Genomic DNA, 27,272 nt, shown 5'->3' with positions numbered 1-27,272 from the left:
TTTGGCAGAAATGCATATTGCTGTGTTTGGAGGGGAAAGGGCACTGCACACCAACACCAAAACCAAAACCTCATCCCAATTGTGAAGTATGGTGGAAGGAACATCATGATTTGGGGCTGCTTTGCTACCTCGGAGCCTAAACAGCTTGCAGTCGTTAAGGGAACAATGAATTCAAAATTGTATCAAGACATTTTACAGGAGAATGTTAGGGTAGCAGTCTGTCACCTGAAGCTTAATAGAAGTTGGATAATGCAACAAGACGATGATCCGAAAGACAAGAGTAAATCAACAACAGAATAGTCTAAAAAGAAGAAAATTCGTGTTTTGGAATGGACGAGTCAAAGTCCTGACCTTAATCCTATAGAAATGTTATGGAAGGACCTGAAGCAAGCAGTTCATGCAAGGAAGCCCACCAACATCCAAGGCCTAAAATTCTATCAGAAACGTTTGGTTGAAGTTTTTGCTGTACAAGGGGGTTACACCAGTTACTGAAAGCAAAGGTTCACATACTTATTACAACAAATACATGTAATATTGGATTATTTTATCAATAAATAAATGAACAAGGACAATTTTTGCGTTATTTATTTAATTGGGTTCTCTTTATCTAGTTTTAGGACTTGCGTGAAGATCAAATCACATAGTAGGTCATACTTATGCAGGAATAGAGAAAATTCAACAGGCACCACTGCAATTCACAACCACCAACATTGACTTGGAGTTCACTTTAGGAGGCTGTTCTGACTTGATGATGTTATTACGTGATGTTTTTCACCACACTTTACATTTTGTGTTTGGAGGACAATAAAGGATTTATTAGTCTCCTTTAACCTTAAAATGCCTCTTCCGTTTTATTTACAAAAACTTACAATAGTTTTTCATGCCACATGCTGCGTTATAAAAGGTCTCCAAGTTAAGAATGTTCACACGGCATATTGTTGTATAATTCTAGCATAATAAAACATCTTAACAGCTCTTTGCTGCAAGTGTGATGTGGTATCACAGTTGGATATCACACATTCCTCCAACAGTTATTCAAATTGCTTTCCAAGTGCACACACCCAGGTTTTACTGGGCAACTCAGACTTAATGCCATCACAAACTGTCAGTCCTGTGCGTTGTGAAATAGGGAAAATTATAAACAGCATATACACAAGGAAACCGAATGCTATACATTTCAAATATTATGCAAAGTGAATGCTGTTGTATTTGAGTCTTGCATATTTTTGTTAAAATTATATTCCAATAATTAAAGACAGCTGTGAGTGAGGTTTGAATGGTGGGCCAGATATAATAAGAGATTCTAGGAATAATGGGTCAAACTGTGATGGTATTGGGTTTACAGACCGTGAGGTTCTAAACTCGAATGAAGACCTTAAGCCCTATCAGACGTAAATAGCCACAAGTACCCTCACTAAAGGGAGAGAATGCTGTAACTATCAAACCTTCAACAACTAGTTTGCTTTCTTGTTTATTCTCCATGGAAAGTTTAGCTACTAATATCCACTATTCGAATGGTAGGTCCCCTCTCCCTATCAAGGAGAAGATACTTACATCTTACAACGTTGAAAACACCATTCATTTATTTTCAGTGATACACACTTACATCTAACCAATACTCTTAAAACACATTTAAACTCATGGAAGATTTCTATCTTAAATATTTCCCAATTACAATCCTTTTCTAAAACACAAAGTATTAAGGGGAATGGATTTCCAAAACACAGCTATATATCCAATAAACTAAAAAGACATACCCACAGGTTGTAGACGAACGTGTCATCCATCACAGAAATCAAGGCCAGAAGAATGGATTCTAGTTCACCCGTTTTTCTTTCATGTTTCTTGATGTTCCTTACCCATCCCTAATAAGCCTAAACTACTCTCTACATTTATGCTGTTTCTTTACCACTTGGGTGATTTTACATGTGTATGATATTTCCTGAGATATCCTTTTAACAAAACGGTCTGAAAGCATCTTGGATACATAATGTTCACAGTTCCCAATCAATGCTCTAAAGCTAATTTCTCTGAGTACATAAAACTCCCATCATTAAGAGATCAGTTATTTGATATGCTAAATATTATTGTTCATCTTGTCTGCAAGCTTCCTTGAACTAAGACATCTTGCCTGTTTGACTGTTTTGAAATAGAAGAACCCCAAACAACAGAAAATCTGCAGGTGTTTGAAATCCAAGCAACACACACAAAATGCTAGAGGAGCTCAGCTGGCCAGTAGCATCTATGGAAAAGAGTAAACAGTTCACATTTTGGGCTGAATGTTACAAGGTGTGCATTGATGGTGGACCCAAATGCAAGACACAGACACTGAAGTACTAGGAACAGGAGTAGGTTTATCAAGATAGCAAGGTGAGTAAGGAAGAAACGACGCTAGATATTGACACAGGCCCTGGATGAGACTAGGATTCAGGGCCTGGGCTAGGACTTGGACTAGAAACATGGAACCCGGACGTGGAACTAGGAACAAGGAGCCTGGACTAGGAACACAGAACTCCTGAACCAGAGCCTGGATAAGGACCCGGAACCTGGGTCTTGGCTGGGACTCGGAACCCGGGTCTAGGCTAGGACTCGGGACTAGGATCTTGACAAGGACAGGACGTGGCTACAGGACAGGACGAGGTACTCCAGCACAGGACAAGGAATCTCCAGCACCAGGCTGGGTGAGGTACTCCTGGGCTGGGCGAGGACACAAAGCTCAGACTAGGACAGGGCTGGAACGCAGCACCTGGCCTTGGTCTTGGAACACTGGAACACAGAGCCTTGGATTTCAGCACAGGAACACAGAGCCTTGGACTTGAGTACAGGAACAGGGAACACAGAGTCAGGACCCTACCTTGGGAAGCACAGGACGTAGGGCCGGGACTCATACACAGAACACAGACACTAAACACTGGGACACAAAGAGACAGTTCCGAACTCAATGATAGATAGTTCCTTCTCTTGGTGTGGCAAGGCTCTGGTCTCATTCCAGTGGTTGAACTTGACGAGGTTTCAGAAGGAAGGGAACAGTCCAGGAGGGAATCCTTGGTTTACAGAGGTATTTATGTGCCAGCCCAAAATGAGAATCAGGTGCCTCAACTAAGGCACCCAATTGAACAAGGGAAAACAGGAAAACCCAGAATAAGGAATCAACGGACCAGACCTTGAACCGGAATGCGGATTTCACGGACCGGACCATAACACTGAGACCCTTCATCAGGACTCATAAAACAACGCCTTGTCTTATACTGTATCTTGAGCAGTAATAAAGCAGCTGTAGTGAGCTGGAACCTTACTTCTTACAGAGCTCAGCAAAGCTGCTTTATAGACAATACTTTGTTTTAACTTCAAACTGATTACTACTTTCCATTTACATTTTAAGAACTGAAGACTGACTCCCATTTATGAATAGAAATAAACAAAGTGCAGTTGAAAGTTTACTTACAACTGTTTGTATTCTTACATGTAGTAGCTGCTGTATTTAGGAAGCAGGCATGGAAGAAACCCAAGGAATAATTATCCATTCAATAACTTGGGCATTATATGAAATTATATTAAATATTTGAACAGGATGAAAGAAAATGCAATGTAAGATTTCAAAGTACAAAGTAATTTTATTATCAATGCATGTATACATCACCATATACTGCCTGAGATTCATTTTCTTGCAGGCATTCACAGTACAACAAAGAATATAATAGATTCAATGAAAAACTACACATGCACAAAGAATGACAGACAGCCAATGTGTAAAAGAAGATAAAATGTGCAAATGCATAAATAAACAAACAAATAAATAAATGATACTGAGAACATGAGTTGTAGAGTCCTTGGAAGTGAGTCCATTATATGGAATCAGTTCAGAGTTGACTTGATTTGTCAGTTACAGATTCCTAAATGTGGACCAATAAACTCAAAAGGCAACATTCGAGCTTCTTCAGAAAATACAAGTGGTAGCTGTTCACATTTTAATCTTAGAGGCCAAACACTTCCATTTCCCTAAGTCAGGAAATTGTATACATTTCCTTCTGTGTGCCATCAAAAATCACAATCACTCAGAGTGCCAATTTTATCTAGGAATTCAAGTTCATGTCCATATGCCCAGCAAGACTAAGGTCTAGAGAGAGGCTGGGCAAGTCTACTCACGAAGAATCTTATGGCCCATTTTGCTTTGAAAAGAGTTCTTTAAATAGCAGTTTGTACCAGTGAGAGACCTACCCTGACACAGACTTACTTCTAGTATTCAGGCTCAGGCTGTTCCCTCGTGCTCAGCCCTATCACTGAGAGTGCTCCTGATCTGACAGCACATGAGCCATGAGCCCTGTGTCCAATGTGGATGTGACCAGGAATTACCAGACAGTGTGGGGAGTTGAAGTCATACCCTAAGTCTTCAGCCACAGCTTCCACTGCAGCACACAGCACAAAGTTTCAGAGTAAACTGGTGATGATGTTACTGGTCACTGTTTTTAATGAGTTATAGGTTTCCTGTAGAATTCTGCTCACAATCTCTTGGTTTTATGAGAAAATTGGAGCTCCATATCAGTATAATGGAGAGCCTACAAACCTCTCTTTCAGATACAAAAGTAATGTATAAGATGTTGTAAAAGCAAGGAAGAGTGAAATTATTCAGTGAACCGGATAGCATCTGTGGAGAAGGAAGGAAAATCAGCATTTTATATCAAAGCTATTTTAGCAAAATGGGATTGTTGTCAATACTAGTTATAAACACACACACATTCATACTCATATTGCTTATCACGACAGAGATCAGTTCTCTTTTCTTTTGCTGCAAAAAGTAGTACAGGGAAGGGAGGATGGTGGTTGGGATTAATTAGGGATAATAATTGGTAATTGCTTTTTGATTTAGTCATGTATCGAGATATCGTCCAAAGCTTTGTTTTGCATGCCGTCATTCCAAACTCAAGTACAACAAGGTATACCAAAGGAAAAACAATACCAGAATGCTGAATATAATGTTATAGATATAGAGGATAGGGCTTGTGAATCGTAAATAGAAAACTTAGGAAATAGTAAACAACATTATTAACCCTAAGTAGGGAATGGGGTTCATGAGAACATGAGAATATCCTCTTCATTTCTTAGGTTCTGGGTAAAAACAGAATTACTTTTGTAGCTCCCATCAATACCTCAGAATGTCCCAATCTGCCTCACAGCGAAAAAAGTACTTTTGAGATGTCATCTCATTAATAGCATAGGGGAATGTAGCAGCCAATTTGTATGATATATTTCCAAAGTTCAATGTTCAAAGTAAATTTATTATTAAAGTATGCATACATTACCATACACTACTTACTTGCAGGGATTTACAGGGAAAAATGCAATGGAGTTTTATGAAAAAAAACTATACATAAACAAACAAAGACTGACAAGCAACCAATGTTCAAAGGAAAACAAGCTGTGCAAATAAAATTAATACTGAGGACATAATAGAGACCTTGAAAGTGAGTGTGTAGGCTGGAGAATCTGTTCAGAGTAGTGGTGAATGAAATTGTCCATGTGGGTTCAGGAGACTGATAGTTGTGGGGTAATAACTGTGCTTGAATGTGTTAGTGTGGGACCTAAGGCCTCTGCACCTCCTGCCTGATGATAGTAGTGAGAAGAGGGCATGGCCTTAATGATGGGAGTCTTTGATGATGGCAGCACTTCAAGTAAATGCGCTCAATGGTGGGGATAGCTTTGCCTGTAACGGACGGGGCTGTATCTACCACTCTCTGTAGCTCTTTCCATTCCCGTGCATCAGTGTTTCCATTCTAGGCTGTGATGCAACTAGCTAAGTTACTCTCCACTGTGCATCGTAGAAGTTTGTCAAAGTTCTTGATGACATGCCAAATCTATGAAAACTGCTAAGAAAGTAGAAGCACAGTTGTACCTTCTTTGCGTTGGCACTAATGCCCAGGACACATCCTTTGATATGTCAATGCAAGGAATTTAAAGCTGCTGATCCTGTCCACCTCCATTCTCCTTATGACAATTGGCTCATGGACCTTCAGCTTCATCCTCCTGTAGTCGATAATCAGCTCTTTGGTTTTGCTGACATTGAGTGAGAGGTTGTTGTTATGCGACCACTCAACCAGATTTTCAGTCTCTATCCTGTATGTCGATTGATCACAACCTTTGATTTGACCAACAGTAGTTAATCTGTAAATAACTATGAGATAATCTGCTTTGGTTACTTTAATTGAGGAATAAATATTAGCTGGAGCACATGGAGAGTTATCGTATTACCAGTAGTGCAAAGGATTCTTCATGCCCACACATAAAAGCAGAGGGATTTTCACTTAAACTACATCTCAAATGAAAATATATCTGTCAGTGGTCTACTAAAGTGCCAGCTTAGTTTATACTTTCCAATCTCTGAAGCATGGCTGGAAACGATTTCTGATTCAGGGACAAGACTACTGCCACAGACTCAAGACTGAAATTGAAGGATATTACTCTTTTTTTCCATTCCTTACTTTGCCCAAATTTTGTTCACACATCTAAATAATTTAGTACAGGCCGTATCACCAAAAAACTTTCTACTCTTCTTGATATCTACAAAACCTGAAATAAAATGCCAGCTTCTCACCAAGCCTCCAACGATCTGCAGTGGTGATCTTCAGCACAGATTAATGAGCTTTGGAGGTGAGCATCAGGCATTAGCCTGTGGAAGGAATCTGTGGAGTACTGGGAAATAAATCTCATCATGTTCTCCTGCAAATATAACTGAGTGCAGTGCTTCTGAGCCTTTTTGTTCACATTACCCTGTATAAACCTGGAAATATTTTGCAACCTTGAGAAGATGCTCATTGTAGATCCAGAAAAATTAAATTATTCTGCAAGCATCTTTGCAACTATTTTTAATCTTTGTGACACCTAGTTGGGTTCTGCTTAAGCTGGGAAATACGGAGAGACTGAGCGTCAGTATGTGCAGCCCTTACTAACTAGCCTAACCATTGAAAGAGGAATCTGTAACCAATGGCTATAAAGGACAGTCTGACTGCCTGAGTCAATAGCTTTAAGGAATTTGGTTACTCAATGTCTTCTTTGGTTTATAGAGTCATAGAGTAATACAGCCCTACTGTCTCCACGTGCCATTTCATCCCATCTCCTTGGCTTGTATCCTCTCAGACACAGTTCTTTTGAGAAAGACTTAGACATCTTGACACCTCAATAAGCAATTGGAAAATCTTACCGAGTCATCTATGACATTAGGCTTCAATATTTCACATCTCACTCTATTGATTTGTGATTTTGAGTTTCATTTAGAAATGAAGTGTCTGCAGTGGCTGATGAAATCTAATCTGTGGATTTTATAGAAGCCCATTCTGATTTTGCTGAGTAGAGATTGTATTGTAAATGAGTGTGCAATATTATTCAATTCTTGTTCTGCCAAATTGGAGCATTACTGCTAATACATGCTCAACACAATTATGAAATAGCTAGTTTATGATTTCTCTTCACCTGCTCCTATTACAATAACTATCAAAAGACCATAGACCATAACACATAGGAGCAGAATTAGGACAGTCGGCCCTTTGAGTCTGCTCCACCATTATGGCTGATTTATTATCCCGCTCAACCTCATTCTCCTGCCTTCTCCCCGTAACTCTTGATTCTCTGATTAATCAAGAGCCTATCCACCTCCGCTTTAAATATATTCAAGTTTGGCCTCCACAGCCATCTGGTGCTATGAGTTACACAGATTCACACAAATTCCTCCTCATCTCTATTCTAAATGGACGTCCCTCTATTCTGAAGTTGTGCCCTCTGGATCTAGATTCACCTACTATAGGAAACATCCTCTCCACATCCATTCAACCTATGCTTTTCAATATTCAATAGCTTTCAATGTCTCTTGTTCATCTGAACTCCAGCAAGTGCAGGCCCAAAACCTTCAAATGCTCAACATACATTAACTCTTTCATTCCTGGAATCATTCTTGTTAACCTCCTCTGGACCGTCTCCAATGCCAACAGATCTTTGCTTAGATAAGGACCCAAAAGTGTTCACAATACTCCAGGTGTGGTCTAACCAATGTTTTAAAAAACCTCACTGTAATATCCTTTCTCTTATGCTCTAGTCCTCCCAAAATGAATGCTAACACTGCATTAACTTCCTTAGCACTAACTCAACCTGCAAGTTATCCTTCAGTATCTGTTATGTTTTGTAACTCCAAAACATTAAACTAATTCAAAGGAAAACAAGAGAGCTGAGTGATGTGACTCTCAAGTTTATTCCTTATTTTAAGCAAGGCACGCACATATCACATGGTAGTGTCATGATATATGCAATTCACTTGTTTTTTATATATATATAAATCATAATTACTTATTTAAACAACAAAGAATGCTTAATTAAACAATATAATTACAAGATTACTTGGAAACTACTGAGATATTAAATACACAACACTCCTCCCTGCTTAACTATAAACTCCAACTCAATAGAGAATGCATCTCAACTGTATACACAGTATATTATATAATACAACTACCGTATACAGACAGCCACAGCTTGGTGAATTTAAAATTGTCCCTTTCAGGACTAATTGCCATGGAGTCTTTCCTACTCTTGCGGTATAAAGTCTTTCCTAACAAATGGGATTACTCTGCTTGGCTGGTGAGACTTGTGGCTGTGAAACAATCTCAGGTTCTGGGGCCTCTTCCATGGTAGTTGTAGGAGTTGAGTCTGAGACTACAGGATGCGGTTTTGACAGCTGTAGACATGTTTCTTATTCCTTTTCTTCTTTCTAGAAAGTGCATCTTGATCTTGAGAAGGTGCATTGAGTTCACTGGAGTATTCTCTTATTAATCCTTGTATTGGTTCCTTTACGATTTAATCTCTTCTCATGGTTTCCTCATCCACAATATCATCTGATGAATCTTCTGTTTTTTTATCTCCATTGACTCCTTTATGGCCTTCCATTCATCCAGCTGGGCTTTGGTCTTTGCATTCACTTTTACAAGCAGCTTTTTCTCTTCCACTTGAAGTTCATGCAATAACCTTAATGCACACAGAGTAGATTCTGGTTCTTTGTATTCACAAAAGCTGAATGCTTTCAATTTATCTGAAACTCCTTGAACTCTCTTCCAGTTTAAAACCAAGTCACATTTCACAAGTAACTGCCTGATTAACATATCAGAAGTTTTCTCAGATATGTTGCCCACAAAAAGTGTTGTAATCAGACCACTGCTTTTGTCACTTTCACGATCCCTCACGATCCCATATCTAGTCCAATATGCTTTCAAACCAGAGGCACAGAGCATCAACGCCTGTTAGCCTTCTGATGGACAACACCTATTGGGCATTGGCTCATGGTGTACAGCATGGAGACAATTGTGGCATCATCTAATACCTTTCTTAATTTGCTTTCAGTTGGCTCGATTGCAGGGGATATGGCACGCAAAAGGTGGATGGATCTTCAATTGATTTGTGGATGTTTTAGCCAATCACACATCCATAATGCTGGCCCTCTGTTTTTAGCACATGCAAGTCCAATGTGGCTTGTTAGTTGTTGTATTTCACTGTTATAAATGTCATTCCCAGGAATTATCTTTTCTCCCATATAAGTTCTTGGTTGAATATCTGCAGGCTTCAGTTTAATGTCTTTGAAATGCCATTCAAACTCATTTTATGGAATTATTGAAACAGGCTAGCCAATATCCAATTCCATTTTAATTAATTTGCCATTTACTTCTGGTGTAAGCCATACTTATCGTCTCAAGAAAAAGCCTTATTTATCGATTTTTTGAAACTGCAACTTGAATTTTTGTCTTTTTCTCTTTCCTGTGTAATCCATTTATTTTTGTCTGACAACATGCTCTTCATACAAGTCCTACTTTGTTGTATTTTCTGCAAGTTTCACTTTTAAACCTGCCAAGGTCTGGAGTTTGCAAACCCCTGCCGCAATGTATACAGTTTGTTTGGACTGGCATCTTTCTGTTTAAATGTCGCAATTTTCATTCCTGACTGCAACACAATTGTGTCTCTGTCTTCTGTTTCCATTTATACAGCAATTTCAATTGCTCTTTTAAATATAAGTTGTGCTTCAGTTAAGAACCATTTTTGAATGTTTTCTTGTAGGAGTCTACAAACTAAACATTGCTTTATAAACCCCATTACCAATCTGACAATAGTCACACAATCTTTTCAATTCAGTCACATAAGCTAAAATAGACTCCCCTTCCTTTTGATTCTGCTTATGAAACTTAAAGAGTTCTGTAATCAACAATGGGTTTGGTTCTAAATGTTCCTGCATTACTTTCACCATATCAGCAAAGCTCATTTCAACTGGCTTGGTTGGAGCAGTCAAACTTCAAAGAAAGTTGTATGCCTTTAAATCCAATGCACTCAGCAAAATTGCTACTCATTTCTCATTGGCTATTGCATTTGCTTCCAAGTATTGTTCAATTAGCTCAAGAGATATGAGCCAGTTATTCACTGAGTAATCGAACATGTCAATCTTTCCAATGTAGCCAGCCATTTCTGTTTTTTCTTTAATTATCATCAGCCAGTACTCACGGTTCATGAACCCATCAGTTCTTCAATTCTATGCCTCTTTTTAAATTCAATTAAAAGTTCAATAGTTCCATTTAATATCAGAGAATGTATACAATATACAACCTGAAATTCTTACTCTCTGCAGACATCCTTGAAACAGAAGAAAACCCCTAAAGAATGAATGATAGAAAAAATGTAAGAACCCCAAACCCCCTGTCCCTCCCACACACAAGCAGTAGCAAAAGCAGCAACCCTCCCCCACCACCTCCCTCACATATTCAAGCATAAAGCAACACCCACCATGCAAGCAACCACAATGCCCCCAAAGAGAGACCATGGTCTCCAGTACATCAAAAAGTAAGTGTTCACTCCAACAATTCAGCATCCCACAGGCTCACTCTCTCTCTCTCTCCCTCTCTCTCACTAACAAGGGAGACATAAATATTGGGCCTTTCACAGCGAGACGGGAGTTAAACAGTCACTATTTTGATGTTACAGTCAATCATAAGCATTGTTTTTTATTTCGAGCTCCCCAACTTCAGAATTGGCAGCAAACTCTCCCTCACTATTGAGAGAGAGAGAGAGAGAGAGCGATCGATTCCGAGTGCAGAGCCCTCCGACAGCCACTCTCGATGTCTTCGATGTATTGACTCCCGCTGTGTTTCAGTTCGTGACACTGGTGAGGATTCGTGCCCACAGGTCCATGAGAGGCTCCGAAGTCACCCTATTCCAGGCCACACCTGGAAATACTAAAACGCGGCTGATCAGTGAGCTCCAAGAATGGGAACATGCCACCATGCAGAACCACAGTTTTTGAGTGTCACTATAGATCAAAGATCCCGATAGGACCCCAGCCACCCTGAAACGGAAAATAGGGACATTAGAATAGGGAGAATGGAACTGTTTTACTGAAGGGCTGGGAGAATTCTCCTTCTGGTGCCATCTTTAGCTCCGCCTACCATGGAATTAATCATCGTGGACTTAATCGTATTTTTCCTTCTGAAGAATATGTGCTGCACTGTTTTTTCTAAAATTCAAACATCTTGCTGCACTTCAACAGGTCAGTGGCCATTGCAGATTTGTTTTAAAAATACTTCATCACCACTGTTATGTTTTGTAACTCCAAAATATTAAATTAGTTCAAAGGAGAGCAAGAAAGCTGGGAGATGTAAGTTTTAAGTTTGTTCTTTACTCTAAGCAAGGCATGCATGTACCACATGGTAGTGTCATGAAGTATGCAATTCACTTATTTTTACATAAAACCTGTAATGAACTACTTAAACAACAAAGAATGCTTCATCAAACAATATATTTACAAGATTACTCAAATACTACTTAAGTATTAAATACACAACAGAATGCTGCACAAGAACTCCCAAGTCCCTTTGCACCTTTGATTTTCCTCAATTAGAAAATAATCTATTCCTTTATTTTTCTACCAAAGTGCATGACCATACACTTCCCTACCCTATATTCCATCTGCCACTGCTTTGCCCATTCTCCCAATTGTTCTACGTCCTTCTGTAGATACCCTATTTCCTCAACACTACCTGCCTCTCACCTATCTTCATATCATCTGCAAACTTGCCCACAAAGTCATCAATTCCTCCATCCAGATCATTGAGAAATATTGTGTAAATAAGCGGTTCCAACATCGACCCATGCGGGATATCACTCATCACCGGCAGCTGATAAGAATAGGCCCCCTTTATTCCCATGTTGCCTCCTGATAGTCCGCCAACTTTGTATCTGTGCAAGTATCTTTCCTGCAATAATATGGGTTCTTATCTTGTTTACAGGTCTCATGTGCGGCACCTTGTCAAAAGCCTTCTGGAAATCCAAGTAAACAACATCCACTGACTCTCCTTTGTCTATTTTGCCTGTTACTTCCTCAAAGAATTCCAACAGATTTGTCAGGTTAGATTTCCCCCGAAAGAAACCATTCTGACTTTGGCCTGGTTTATCATGTGCTTCCAACTACCCTGAACCTCATCCTTAATCCAACATCCTCCCAAACACTGAAGTGAGGCTAACTGGCCTCTAGCAACACACATAAAAGTTGCTGGTGAACACAGCAGGTCAGGCAGCATCTCTAGGAAGAGGTACAGTCGACGTTTCGGGCCGAGACCCTTCATCAGGACTAACTGAAAGAAGAGGTAGTAACATCTCTTACTAACTCTTCTTTCAGTTAGTCCTGATGAAGGGTCTAAGCCCGAAATGTCGACTGTACCTCTTCCTAGAAATGCTGCCTGGCCTGCTGCATTCACCAGCAACTTTGATGTGTGTTGCTTGAAATTCCAGCATCTGCAGATTTCCTCATGTTTGTGTTTTTAAATTCACTAACTGGCCTCTAATTTCTTTTCTTCTGCCTCCCTTCTTTCTTAAAGAGTGGAGTGACATTTGCAATATTCTAGTCCTCTGGAACCATTCCAGAATCTAGTTATTCTTGAAAGATCATTACTAATGCCTCCACAATCTCTTCAGCTACCTCTTTCAGAATCCTGTGTTGTAGTCCGTCTGGTCCACTTGACTTATTGACCTTCAGACCTTTCAGCTTCTCAAGCACTTTCTCCTCAGTAACAGCTACTGCACTCACTTCTGTCCCCTGACACACTTGAACTTCTGGCATACTGCTATTGTCTTCACAGTAAAGAATGAAGCAAAATACTCCTTCATCTTTGGGGTGTATCTATCCTACACCTTCTGAGTTGCCCCCAGAAACTCCAGCTGTTCAGCTGTTTTCCTGATAGTGTCCCCTTCTGATCAACTTTGGCTAGCTCCTGATTAATGCCTCTATAGTTCCTTCTACTCCACTGATACATCTGACTTTATATTCTTCTCCAGCTGCAGGGTGAATTCAATCATGTTATGATCACAGCCTCCTAACTGTTCCTTTACTTTAAGCTTGCTAATCAGTCTGGTTCATTATACAACACCTAATCCAGGATTGCCTTTCCCCTAATAGGCTCAACCCCAAGCTGCTCTAAAGGGGTATCGTATAGGCATTCTACAAATTCTTTCTCTTGGGATCCAGCACTAACCTGATTTTCCTAATCTACCTGCATACTGAAATCCCAAACAATTATCATAACATTGCCCTTTTTTACACTTTTCTACCTCCCATTGTAATTTATATCCCACGTCCTGGCTACTATCCCTTCTATATAAAGTGGATCCTTGGACGTTAAGCTCCCAGCTATGATCTTCTTTCAGCCATGCCTTAGTGATGCCCATAATGTCATACCTGCCAATATCTAACTGTGCTACAAGATCAACTATCTTATTCTATATACTGTGTGCAATTAAATATAACACCTTCACTTCTATATTCATCACACTTCTGAATTTTGCTCCCATGTTACTCTTCAACTCATCCCACTGTCAGCAAATTTGCCCCATCATTTGCCTGTCCTTCCTCACAGTCTCCAACTGCCCCAACTTCAGCCCTATCACTCCAGTTCCCATCCTCCTGCCCAATTAGATTCAACCCTTCCCAACAACTCGAGCAAACCTGCCTGCAAGGATATTCGTCCCACTCAGGTTCAGGTGTAACCCATCCCTTTTTGTACAGGTCATACCTTCCCCAGGAGAGATCCCAGTGATCCAGAAATCTGAAACCCTAGCCCCTGCACTAATTCCCCAGCCATGCATTTATCTGACAAATCATCCTATTCTTACCCTCACCGATGCATGACATAGGCAGCAACCCAGAGATTACTACCCTGGAGGTCCAGGTTTTCAGTTTTCTATCTAACTCTGTGTATTCTTTCTTAAGGACCTCCTCCCTTTTACTACCTATGTCATTGGTGTCAATATGTACCACAACTTCTGTCTGCTCACCCTCATGCTTTAGAATGCTGTGGACCCGATCTGAGACATCACTGACTGGGGTTCAACGTACCATTGGGTGTATTCTTCACAACCACAAAATCTTCTCTCTGTTCCTCTAACTATGGAATCCCCAATCACGTTTGCACTCTTCTTGTCCCCATTTCCTTCTGAGCCACGGAGCCAAACTCAGTGCCAGAGACCTGGTCACTGCGGCTCCCCCCACCCCTCCAAGTTCCAAATCACTATAGGCCATAGGTTGGAATTCCTACAATGACATCTTCTTTATCTGGATAAATGAAGAGTTGGTTTATGAGAAGAGATTGAGTTGCCTGGGTCTATACTTGCTGGAAATCAAAAGAATGAGAAAGAATCTTATAGAAACACAACATTATGAAATGCTTTAGCAGAACATTGTGACTCCCAAGCATATGTAGCTTTGTGACAATTTCAATAGAAGTGCTGCTTCAAAGGAGGAATAAGAAGATGTCATGTACCTCAAAACAACAGCCAGAAAAGGGAGGCAATAGAAAGGAGAACTATAATCAAAATGTTCAAATTCTAATGGATAGAGGTTATTGGTAGACATATTTTCTTTTATTTGTTTTTCAGGATTTTGGCATCAATGGCGATACCAGCATTTATTATCAAGACGGAGGTGTATTGATTTCTTGACCCATTGAATGTATTTCCATGAATAGGAATAGCGCAGGAAGTTCCAGGATTTGGATTGATCAGTGATGAAGGAGCAGTAATTTAATTCTGGGTCCAGATAGTGCGCGAATAGGAGGAAACCCTGCAGATGATGTCCCCATATACTTGTTGCCCTCGCCCTTCTTGTTGGTGAAGAACATGGTTCTGAGGTACCATCAGAGTAGCCTTATAGTATGTCTGCAGTGCATTTTGTAGATTGTGTACAATGCTGCTATGGTGTCCTAATAGTGGAGGGGGAGGGAATGAATGTATCGGATGGTCAACTAGAAACCAGTACTTCGACATATTTGTCCTGGCTACTCTTGAGCTTCATGAACATTGTTTAATTTTCACTTATCCAGGTTAATGAATTTCATCTCACACCTGACATGCATTGAAAGTGGTGGAAAGGCTTGGAAGTGTCAAGAAGTGTGTCACTAACCTCAGTATTCATAGCTGCTGACCTGCTGTTGTGCCTACGCTATTTAAATGACTGATCCACTTTTTAGTCATACTAGATCTAGTACTAGGTAATGAACTGGGTCAGGTCACAGATCTCTCAGAGGGTGAGCATCTGGGGGACAGTGACCACCACTCCCTGGCCTTTAGCATTTTCATGGAAAAGGATAGAATCAGAGAGGACAGGAAAATTTTTAATTGGGGAAGGGCAAATTATGAGGCTATAAGGCTAGAACTTGCAGGTGTGAATTGGGATGATGTTTTTGCAGGGAAATGTACTATGGACATGTGGTTGATGTTTAGAGATCTCTTGCAGGATGTTAGGGATAAATTTGTCCCAGTGAGGAAGATAAAGAATGGTAGGGTGAAGGAACCATGAGTGACAAGTGAGGTGGAAAATCTAGTCAGATGGAAGAAGGAAGCATTTATGAGGTTTAGGAAGCAAGGATCAGATGGATCAATTGAGGAATATAGGGAAGCAAGAAAGGAGCTTAAGAAGGGGCTGAGAAGGCCTTGGCGAGTAGGGTAAAGGAAAACCCCAAGGCATTCTTCAATTATGTGAAAAAAAAGGATGACAGGAGTGAAGGTAGGACCGATTAGAGATAAAGGTGGGAAGATGTGCCTGGAGGCTGTGGAAGTGAGCGAGGTCCTCAATGAATACTTCTCTTCGATATTCACCAATGAGAGGAAACTTGATGGTGAGGACAATATGAGTGAGGTTGATGTTCTGGAGCATGTTGATATTAAGGGAGAGGAGGTGTTGGAGTTGTTAAAATACATGAGGACGGATAAGTCCCCAGGGCCTGACGGAATATTCCCCAGGCTGCTCCACGAGGTGAGGGAAGAGATTGCTGAGCCTCTGGCTAGGATCTTTATGTCCTCGTTGTCCACAGGAATGGTACCGTAGGATTGGAGGGAGACGAATGTTGTCCCCTTGTTCAAAAAAGGTAGTAGGGATAGTCCAGGTAATTATAGACCAGTGAGCCTTCCGTCTGTGGTGGGAAAGCTGTTGGAAAAGATTCTTAGAGATAGGATCTCTGGGCATTTACAGAATCATGGTATGATCAGGGACAGTCAGCATGGCTTTGTGAAGGGCAGATCGTGTCTAACAAGCCTGCTGGAGTTCTTTGAGGAGGTGACCAGGCATATAGATGAGGGTAGTGCAGTGGATGTGATCTATATGGATGTTAGTACGGCATTTGACAAGGTTCCACACGGTAGGGTTATTCAGAAAATCAGAAGGCATGGGATCCAGGGAAGCTTGGCCAGGTGGATTCAGAATTGGCTTGCCTGCAGAAGGCAGAGGGTCGTGGTGGAGGGAGTACATTCAGATTGGAGGATTGTGACTAGTGGTATCCCACAAGGATCTGTTCTGGGGCCTCTTCTTTTCGTGATTTTTATTAACCACCTGGATGTGGGGGTAGAAGGGTGGGTTGGCAAGTTTGCAGATGACACAAAGGTTGGTGGTGTTGTAGATCGTGTAGGGGATTGTCAAAGATTGCAGAGAGACATTGATAGGATGCAGAAGTGGGTTGAGAAGTGGCAGATGGTTTTCAACCCGGAGAAGTGCGAGGTGGTACACTTTCGAAGGACAAACTCCAAGACAGAGTACAAAGTAAATGGCAGGATACTTGGTAGTGTGGAGGAGCAGAGGGATCTGGGGGTACATGTCCACAGCTCCCTGAAAGTTGCCTCACAGGTGGATAGGGTAGTTAAGAAAGCTTATGGGGTGTTAGCTTTCATAAGTCAAGGGATAGAGTTTAAGAGTCGCAATGTAATGATGCAGCTCTATAAAGTTCTGGTTAGGTCACACTTGTGTCCAGTTCTGGTTGCCTCACTATAGGAAGGATGTGGAAGCATTGGAAAGGGTACAGAGGAGATTTACCAGGATGCTGCCTGGTTTAGAGAGTATGGATTATGATCAGAGATTAAGGGAGCTAGGGCTTTACTCTTTGGAGAGAAGGAGGATGAGAGGAGGCATGATAGAGGTATACAAGATAATAAGAGGAATAGATAGAGTGGATAGCCAGTGCCTCTTCCCCAGGGCACCACTGCTCAATACAAGAGGACATGGCTTTAAGGTAAGAGGTGGGAAGTTCAAGGGGGATATTAGAGGAAGGTTTTTTACTCAGAGAGTGGTTGGTGCGTGGAATTCACTGCCTGAGTCAGTGGTGGAGGCAGATACACTAGTGAAGTTTAAGAGACTACTAGACAGGTATATGGAGGAATTTAAGGTTGGGGGTTATATGGAAGGCAGGGTTTGAGAGTCGGCACAACATTGTGGGCCGAAAGGCCTGTACTGTGCTGTACTTTTCTATGTAGTTAGTGATGACAGCAGTATCATTGAATGTCAAGGCTAAATCATTGGACATTCTTCTGTTGGAGATGATCATTGCTTGGTAATGTTCTTTGGCACTTCTAATCTCTGCCTGATTGTGTCTAGGTCTTCCTGCATGTCAGCATGGACTGCTTCATTTGTGAAGGATTTGCAACTGGGATTGAGCATTAAATTGATAATCTGAGCACCTATTCTCTTACCTATTCTCAGTCATACTGTGAAGCAAACTTCCAAAACCTCTGAAATTATTTCCAACAATGACTATAACTATAAATCTAACAGGTTAATTACCATAAATTGACTTGAATTCCTGTCAGCTATTCAAATAATTGGGCTGTGGTGATGAGCAAAGACAATAAACAAATGTGATTATGCTCTTTGGTTGTTGAAAACCTGATAATGAGATGCCACAAACTTCATGAAAATCCTGCAACGGGTTGGACAAACATGGATTAATCTCACATTGTAATCCCATCATCTGCTTTTAAATCCTATCCAATTTATCTGCTGTTAAATCTGCATCCACTTTATAAGCACAAAGTGCATGTACCAATAACTTCACACAATGGATTAAATCCCCACAAAAAAAAAATCTCATACATCATGTAAAGCACAAATAAAACATTGCTTGCCTGACTGCTCCAGTGTGCCTTCATGAAAGTGTAGTACTAGACCCACCATCGTAAATCTCCAACGTTTTTTTCCACACATCCTGTTGATGCATCAGAATTCCTTTCCTGAAAGAAAGAACAATGAAGTCGGTTCACATGTCTTCCTTATTTTTTTCCCTATGGCTGCTTGCTTTCAGATTTGGAAAGAGGAGCAAGCAGATGCTTCCTCATTGAATAGTTCAATATCCTCTGGAGCTGATTGCTGCTGAATTTTATAATGCTGCGACACTTTTTGCTGGTTGTAGGTACTTGTGCTGTGGTAGATTTTGTGTCTCTACCATCAGCTTTGGTTTGTTTCCAAGCAGATTATGTCCTTTGACACGATTCCAACCTCATCTAATGAGAGGACATTTAAACTAAACTATAAATATAACCATGAGTAATAGACATATTTATGCGCATTCCTGAAATGTATGTAATGTACAATGTTATTGAAAATGCAAACTATTCTCAAAAATATATCATTTTAGTTTAATATTCTACTTTCAATGGTATGGACGATTAATGTAATTTATAAATCACAAGATTAAAACAGATTTCTCAAAACATGTGAGCATATTGTTCATCAGGTGCTCACTAGGTATACTTATGAAAAGAATATCAATGCAGGTCAAGAATTTTTATGACAATTTTCCCCAAATCTGAGCAATAAAAAGGCAAGGAAAATGTGGTTTTGTATTATACTGATAATCTCATTAAAAAAACAAATCTAAATTACTTTCCTGTGATAACCTTGCTATAATATCCATCCATCCAATCTGAACAGATCAACTGCTAATAAATTAATTGTTCCCATTACTAAGACTAGTTTTTCCTTTTAAAAACGAGATTTAGATTGGTCAGGGCATGAAGAGATATTGGGAGAAGGCAGGAAACTGGGGCTGAGAAGAAAATTGGATCAGCCATGATGAAATGATGGAGCAGACTCGATGGACCAAATGGCCTAATTATGCTCCTATATCTAATGATCTTAAGGTCTTAATAAATTATTTGCCAAACTAAGCTCAGCTCCTTTCCTTATATTTAGCAAATTTTATTTTTACCAAGTTATAGGTGATGGAGGTAGTGGCGCTTTATTCTCAAAGCAGTGCGCCACAGTCAATCTGTAGCAAGCTTGATTATTACTTATTCCATCATTTATGTCAAATAGTTAGCATCTCAATAAGATTATGATGCATTTGCATGTAGGCATTATAAGATCTCTTACATATGTTTTGAAAATCCTTCAATCTATTTAAAGTAACAATAACAAAACATGTTACTTCCAATGAATTGAGCGTTCGCCAGGTGGAAAACAAAGTCACAATTTGACTTTATAAATGGGGGTGGTGGAAAATGTAGCAGCAACACAGCAGACAACAACAAGCTGTTTTACACATTAAACCATTCTAGGCTACTAAGTAAGTCATATTTTAATGACTTTGAACAAGAGGTTTTTATGGTCACTGAACATAATTATCTCACGTGAACTGGTGTTGTGATCCAATGACTCAGAGCTGTAATATGCTGCGAGGTAAGCATGGAGAGTGCTTACAGATTGTTACAGATGCACTGGGAGTAAAAAGAACACCGGGTCACTGCACTAGGGCTGCTAAATTTTACTGAGTAATGAAACCAGACAAAGAAGGGGTATCAAGTGCTGTATTCTGTTTCATGCCCTTTTGTGTGAACTATTGGCAGCAATAAATCTGTAATATTTCAATGACCTTCCCAATCCATTCTTTCTTTCGGCTAACTATCCTATAATCTGCCTCTTAATACTAATTCATTTGATAGATCGGTATCTACAATATCTGCTTGAATCCCACAATCTTTTGTTCATATTCAACCCCATTATCAGTCTGATGCCTTTCAACTTCTCCCTGATTCTTCAATCATTAGCTCTTCAAACTTTCACTGCAAGATCCTGCCTCCAATATCCACTCCACATACTCTATCTCTAACCGCACCACACTGCCAATTCCAATTACCCCTTTCCCTTCTCACTTCCTCTCGGATCTCCACCATGACAGGAGATAGCAAAGAAAAGGACTATTCTACTACCCGTCGAGCCTTCTGCCTTGTGCACAATAGAATATTGGACACATGATAGCAGGTCAATCTAAATACAACTGTGGGCCAGATTTAATATACAAGCCATTCTTGTAATAGATTAGAGACAGAACTAAGCAATCCCATAAGCAATATATCGAATAACACTTTGTAACCATGCCAAATCTACTTGAAAATGATAGAGGACAATGAATCAACTAATTGCAAGCAATAGTTCAATAAATATCCCCATTCTTAACCATGACAGAGCAAAGTACTGAATGTGCATGTAAAATCAAAGGAAAAAGCATCAACTAAATGGTTTTCTCTAAAGGTCATACACTGTAGGTCCGACTTGATTTCCTCTTTATAAAAGCTATACAGAACAAGCAACAATGCTGGACAATGTAGGTTTTACAAGGAGAATAGAAACACGGTAAAAAGCTTTGCAGGTATGTACATGGATGCGTTGGCTGTTGTTCTCTGGGGATCTGGATCAGCTAGTATGAGAACAATACGGGTGAAGAATAGAGAACTGCAGGAGGCACAAAACATTGTGCAGATGGAGATAGATGTTATAAAGGAGTACATGTTGTCTGGGAAAAGCAGCAGCAAAGGTGTAATGTCATCTACTCTTTGGATCAATGATTAAAAAGTATGAATAGTTGAAAAAAGATGTGAGTTTCTATATATGCACATCACTAAAATCAAATGGCCATGTATAAGACATGATGAAATGTCTTCTTGATCTTATTGATTGACATTGTGAGGGAGAGGTTCTTTGGAAGTCATCAATGAGGCATAAGACTTGGTGGTTATAGCTGTTTATTAGCTGTTACTAGAACAAAGAGTGAACAAACAAAAGGACAAAAGCAAAGAAGCCATGGTCATCTTAGACTAAAAACCAGCTCAGACTAGAGAGATAACAAAAGATAATAAGATAACAAGTGATGAGGAATAACCGAAGAAATGATCAGGATCAATGGTGTGAAGCAGGCTGCAGAGAAACTTCTGGAAAAATACAGTATTACCTGTACTACAATTATTGAAAATTCACTGAACAGTTACACACATAGAAAAAATAGAAAATAGGTGCAGGAGTAGGCCATTCGGCCCTTCGAGCCTGCACCGCCATTTATTATGATCATGGCTGATCATTCAACTCAGAACCCTGCACCAGCCTTCCCTCCATACCCTCTGATCCCCCTAGCCACAAGGGCCATATCTAACTCCCTCTTAAATATAGCCAATGAACTGGCCTCAACTGTTTCCTGTGGCAGAGAATTCCACAGATTCACCACTCCCTGTGTGAAGAAGTTTTTCCTAATCTCAGTCCTAAAAGGCTTCGCCTTTATCCTCAAACTGTGACCCCTCGTTCTGGATTTCCCCAACATCGGGAACAATCTTCCTGCATCTAGCCTGTCCAATCCCTTTAGGATTTTATACGTTTCAATCAGATCCCCCCTCAATCTTCTAAATTCCAACGAGTACAAGCCTAATTCATCCAGTCTTTCTTCATATGAAAGTCCTGCCATCCCAGGAATAAATTTGGTGAACCTTCTTTGTACCCCCTCTATGGCAAGGATGTCTTTCCTCAGATTAGGGGACCAAAACTGCACACAATACTCCAGGTGTGGTCTCACCAAGGCCTTGTACAACTGCAGTAGTACCTCCCTGCTCCTGTACTCGAATCCTCTTGCTATAAATGCCAGCATACCATTCGCCTTTTTCACCGCCTGCTGTACCTGCATGCCCACTTTCAATGACAGGTGTATAATGACACCCGGGTCTCGTTGCACCTCCCCTTTTCCTAATCGGCCACCATTCAGATAATAATCTGTTTTCCTATTTTTGCCACCAAAGTGGATAACTTCACATTTATCCACATTAAATTGCATCTGCCATGAATTTGCCCACTTACCCAACCTATCCAAGTCACTCTGCATCCTCTTAGCATCCTCCTCACAGCTAACACCGCCGCCCAGCTTCATGTCATCCGCAAACTTGGAGATGCTGCATTTAATTCCCTCATCCAAGTCATTAATATATATTGTAAACAACTGGGGTCCCAGCACTGAGCCTTGCGGTACCCCACTAGTCACTGCCTGCCATTCTGAAAAGGTCCCGTTTATTCCCACTCTTTGCTTCCTGTCTGCTAACCAATTCTCCACCCACACCAATACCTTACCCCCAATACCGCGTGCTTTAAGTTTGCACACTAATCTCCTGTGTGGGACCTTGTCAAAAGCCTTTTGAAAATCCAAATATACCACATCCACTGGTTCTCCCCTATCCACTCTACTAGTTACATCCTCAAAAAATTCTATGAGATTCGTCAGACATGATTTTCCTTTCACAAATCCATTCTGACTTTGTCCGATGATTTCACCGCTTTCCAAATGTGCTGTTATCACATTTTTGATAACTGACTCCAGCAGTTTCCCCACCACCGACATTAGGCTAACCGGTCTATAATTCCCCGGTTTCTCTCTCCAACCTTTTTTAAAAAGTGGGGTTACATTAGCCACCCTCCAATCCTCAGGAACTAGTCCAGAATCTAACGAGTTTTGAAAAATTATCACTAATGCATCCACTATTTCTTGGGCTACTTCCTTAAGCACTCTGGGATGCAGACCATCTGGCCCTGGGGAGTTATCTGCCTTCAATCCCTTCAATTTACCTAACACCACTTCCCTACTAACATGTATTTCGCTCAGTTCCTCCATCTCACTGGACCCTCTGTCCCCTACTATTTCTGGAAGATTATTTATGTCCTCCTTAGTGAAGACAGAACCAAAGTAATTATTCAATTGGTCTGCCATGTCCTTGCTCCCCATAATCAATTCACCGTAAGTGATTATACAGTATAAAAATTATAAGGAAGCAGAGGAAAGGTAAACTGCAAGAAATCTACAAGAAAAATAAAAATTCTACACTCTAACCCAACGTTCCTCCCCTCCCACTTTGATTTTAAATCACCCATTTAGAATCATTGCATCTGAAAATTAGGAGGCACAAAAACCTGAGGTCACTGTGTCAAGCTTAATCAAAATTTCACTCTGAGTTATGAAAACATTAAAGGGTATTTATATAACTACTGTATGAGATAGCCAGGTGGATTGTCATTAAGTTGTGGGTAGGGAGACTCTAAATAGGGTACACCATGTGTACACAGCAATACTTGAACACAAAAAGGCACTTTTGTTTTCAAGCTTCAGTTAGATGCCATCTGCTTAACCGCTCTCATCATAGTCAAAAGAAACACTGGCCTTGGGAATGGTGGAACACAGATTTACCAGAATAAATTTGGGGCTTAAAAGGGGATTATAAAGCAGGTCACATAATGTTTTTGTTTTATTTGATATTATCAGGTAAATTACAGGTAAATTAATTCTTACTATGATGAAATCCAGAGCAGTGGCACAGTACTAATATTGTAGCAGGGCCTTTAAAGAGCAAAATCAAGAAAAAAATTCTGAAATGCTGTGCTCTGAATATTATGGATTCGATGACAAATTTTGATCATATTGACCATTATATCAGAATGTGATTCCTCTTTATGGGAAACTTGCCTGGATACCTCCATGCGTATTTCACTTTACTGCGAATAACAGCCTCTTGGCTTCAAGTCTGCACCAACAACGCCCAAATTATACATGCCAAATTTTTCCCACTTGCTAGTATGAACTACAATCTATATCTTTCGATAACCATCACATCACAACTAGGAATATGCTGTGCTAAATTTTTGGACGTGTCTGTTTAGTTTCCGCAATCATCAGGAGTCCGAACTGTCAGCTTCATGACTCACTGAAAGCTATTCAAGTATCTTCCTAAAATCACAGAATGTGCTCAGACTAAAGTGAATGCTTCCGTCAGCATTTAATGGGTTACTTCACTGTCAGCACTCTGTTATTGAGCTTACTAGCTGAGGTGCGGCAGGGTCTGCAACAATATCCTGTCCCATCAGCAGGATAAACCCAGGAGGTACTTGGGCAAAGTGGTAGACAGGCAGAAATGATCGCCCTGTGTATACGCAACTTTGACTCCTGATCTTATGATGTTACATTCTATCAGATCAAACATGGGTAAGGAATCCTCTTCCTGATTACTGCATTACACCCTTCCCCAGTTGACTAATTAGTATTCCTCCATTTTGAACAACACTTGGAGGAAGCACTGAAAGTTCAAAGAACGCAGAATGTGCTCTCGATGGAAAGACTTCACAGCTCAATGTTAAGAGTGGTTTGGTAGTATCACCACCGCCAGACAGACTGAGATCCAAAAGAGCTGCCAGACTGGGTGTAGAACAGGCAGTGAGTGGGAATAAACTTCAAAAATCAAACCAAAAAACCAGCAGATGCTGGAAATCTGAGTAAGTACTCGAAATACTCTTCAGGTCAGTCAGTATCTGTGGAGAGAGATACAGAGTTAAAGTTTCAGGCAAATAACCTTTCATCTGAAGATTTATAATTCAAAGACATTTGATATGAACAGAAGAAAGGGCTGGTAAGGCCAAAGGAGATATCATCATGACTGGGCAGGAAGAGATGGGGATTCTGGGAAATGTATCAGACCTACCAACTCTGGTGGAGGGAAAACTGCTGTTCAGGAAAAAAAGAAGATACTTCAGAAACACTCTTTCCTCTACCAAGTCCTATTTGCTGTAGGTGCACTTGTTCATGATGATATCGGTGGGAGTTACACAGCCCTAGTAGTGAGAGAGTCTAGTCTTCATGCCAAGAACATCTTACAACAACAATCTGCTGAAGGAACTCAGAAGGCTGTACGACATTTGTTGGGGGGGGGGGAATTGTCAGCACCTGATGCAGGGTTTTGACCTGAATGATCAATAATTCCACCCCCGCCCCCACTCCCCACACAGATGCTGCTTGGCTTGCAAAGATTGCTCCATCAGATTGTTTCCAGCATCTGCAGGCTTTTGCGTTTAGCTATGATAGACTTTGAACCAATCTGGCAGCTCAAAAGTACATCGTGGACCATCAGCAGAAGCAGAAATGTACTCCGTCACAATATACACATAATGCTGGAGGAACTCAGTCCAGGTGAAGGGTCTCCACCGGAAACCCTGACTGTTTACTCTTTACTGTAGATGCTGCCTGGCCTGCTGGCTTCCTCCAGCATGTTCTATGCTTTGCTTTGGATTTCCAGCATCTGCAGGCTTTCTCGTTTTTGTCCATCACAATATGCTGTTTCATTGCCCAGCATATCCCTTGATTGATCTTTACTATCAAGCCAGGGGATCAATGCTGATTTGGATTTGGGAACAGCTTCTTTCCAACTGTGATAAGACTGCTGAACAGATCCTGACCCAGAACTGGGCCGTACCCTCCAAATATCCGGAACTGCCTTTTGGTTTTTTTGTACTACCTTACGTTCCATTTTTCTATTTTCTATTTATGATTTATAATTTAAATTTTTAATATTTACTATCGATTTGTAATCCAGGGAGCGGGAAGCACAGAATCAAATATCGCTATGATGATTGTACGTTCTAGTATCAATTGATTGGCGACAATAAAGTATAAAGTATAAAAGCATTTAATCAGGAGTGCAGAGGGATACCTAGGGGAAGCATCAGGGGTACTTAGGAATCAGGTGCCAAACAGATGAAGCTGGAACACAGAACTACATCTGAGCTAAACAGCAAAACCAACTTCCAGTAAGTGAAGCACTGCCACATCTGCCTGCGAAAGGTGAAAAGCAATTTAAAAACTTATGGGAAGAGGCGGCTTCAGGGACAACCCAATCCTCAATCAAAGCAAGCACTCGGCACTGGAATACTGAAGACAAGGGTGAGGCATTTACAGACGTGTTTTGTCTCGGATTTTCCTGACATCACCACTCTCACAGAAACCAGTTTTCAGCCAATTCGATTCACAAGAACCATACAACTGACAGCAGGTTCTTCAGCCCACTGAGTCAGCACCAACTATCAAGCACCCATTTATACTAACCCCACCCCAATGTTATTCATCCCGCCTTCCCAACAACTCCTCCCAGATTCTACCGCTCACCTACGCAAGGAACTGTTTACGGCGATCACCAATCCGCGTGTCACTGGGAAGTGGGAGGAAACTGTAAACCCCCGCGGTCAGAGGGAGAAGGTCAGACGCCATTAGATGTCAGGATCGAACCCAGTTGCCGGGACTGTGAGGCAGCAGTTTCATTTTTTTAGCTGTTTCACTTTACTGCTGGTTCACTCCTGACAGCATACACTGGATAACGGCAAAGGCTGTGGGACTAGACAACTTCCTGACTGTAGCATTGGAATCGTGAGTTCCCAGACTACCCAGGACTCAAGTCAAGCTCTTCCAATGCAGTCACAACACCGACATCTACTCAATCATGTGGAAAATTGCCCAGACATGTCCTGTTCACAAAAGAAACATGAGAAATCCAGTCTGGCTAAACAACATTCTGTCAGCCTTTGTCCCATCACAGGCAAAGTAATAGGATGTATCGACAGAAGTTCTCTCAGCTGCTGATGATTGCACAATGTTCAGTTTCCGAAAATAAGGCAGCCTATCCCCAAATGGAGCAAAACCATGACAACATTCAGGCATGGCTTGGTATGTGGCAATATGTACCACAAATGTAAGAAAAACAGTGGTAGCCCAGTATTATGTGCATTACACATTAACCAGATGAGTAAAGATTACAGTTCTGATCTTTTCCAAGATAGATACAGTAGTTCTGGTATAACGTCTGTTTCCATAGCGCCAATT

The 27,272-nt window shown here is 40.7% G+C and overlaps 1 long non-coding RNA gene across 1 annotated transcript; it reads right to left on the bottom strand.

Annotated features, from left to right (window-relative positions):
• Positions 1-10,804: 10,804 nt before the first annotated feature.
• On the bottom strand, positions 10,805-26,975 carry LOC140200744 (uncharacterized). The gene is made up of 3 exons (XR_011886717.1): positions 26,562-26,975; positions 18,454-18,558; positions 10,805-11,362 (listed from the first exon to the last, which is right to left on the bottom strand). It is a non-coding gene; the product is annotated as an uncharacterized lncRNA (long non-coding RNA).
• Positions 26,976-27,272: the final 297 nt, after the last annotated feature.

Source organism: Mobula birostris, chromosome 7 (assembly GCF_030028105.1).
Source record: "Mobula birostris isolate sMobBir1 chromosome 7, sMobBir1.hap1, whole genome shotgun sequence".
Taxonomy (NCBI): Eukaryota; Metazoa; Chordata; class Chondrichthyes; order Myliobatiformes; family Myliobatidae; genus Mobula; species Mobula birostris.
Note: the sequence above shows the minus strand (reverse complement) of the source record. Positions and strands in the feature narration are given on the sequence as shown.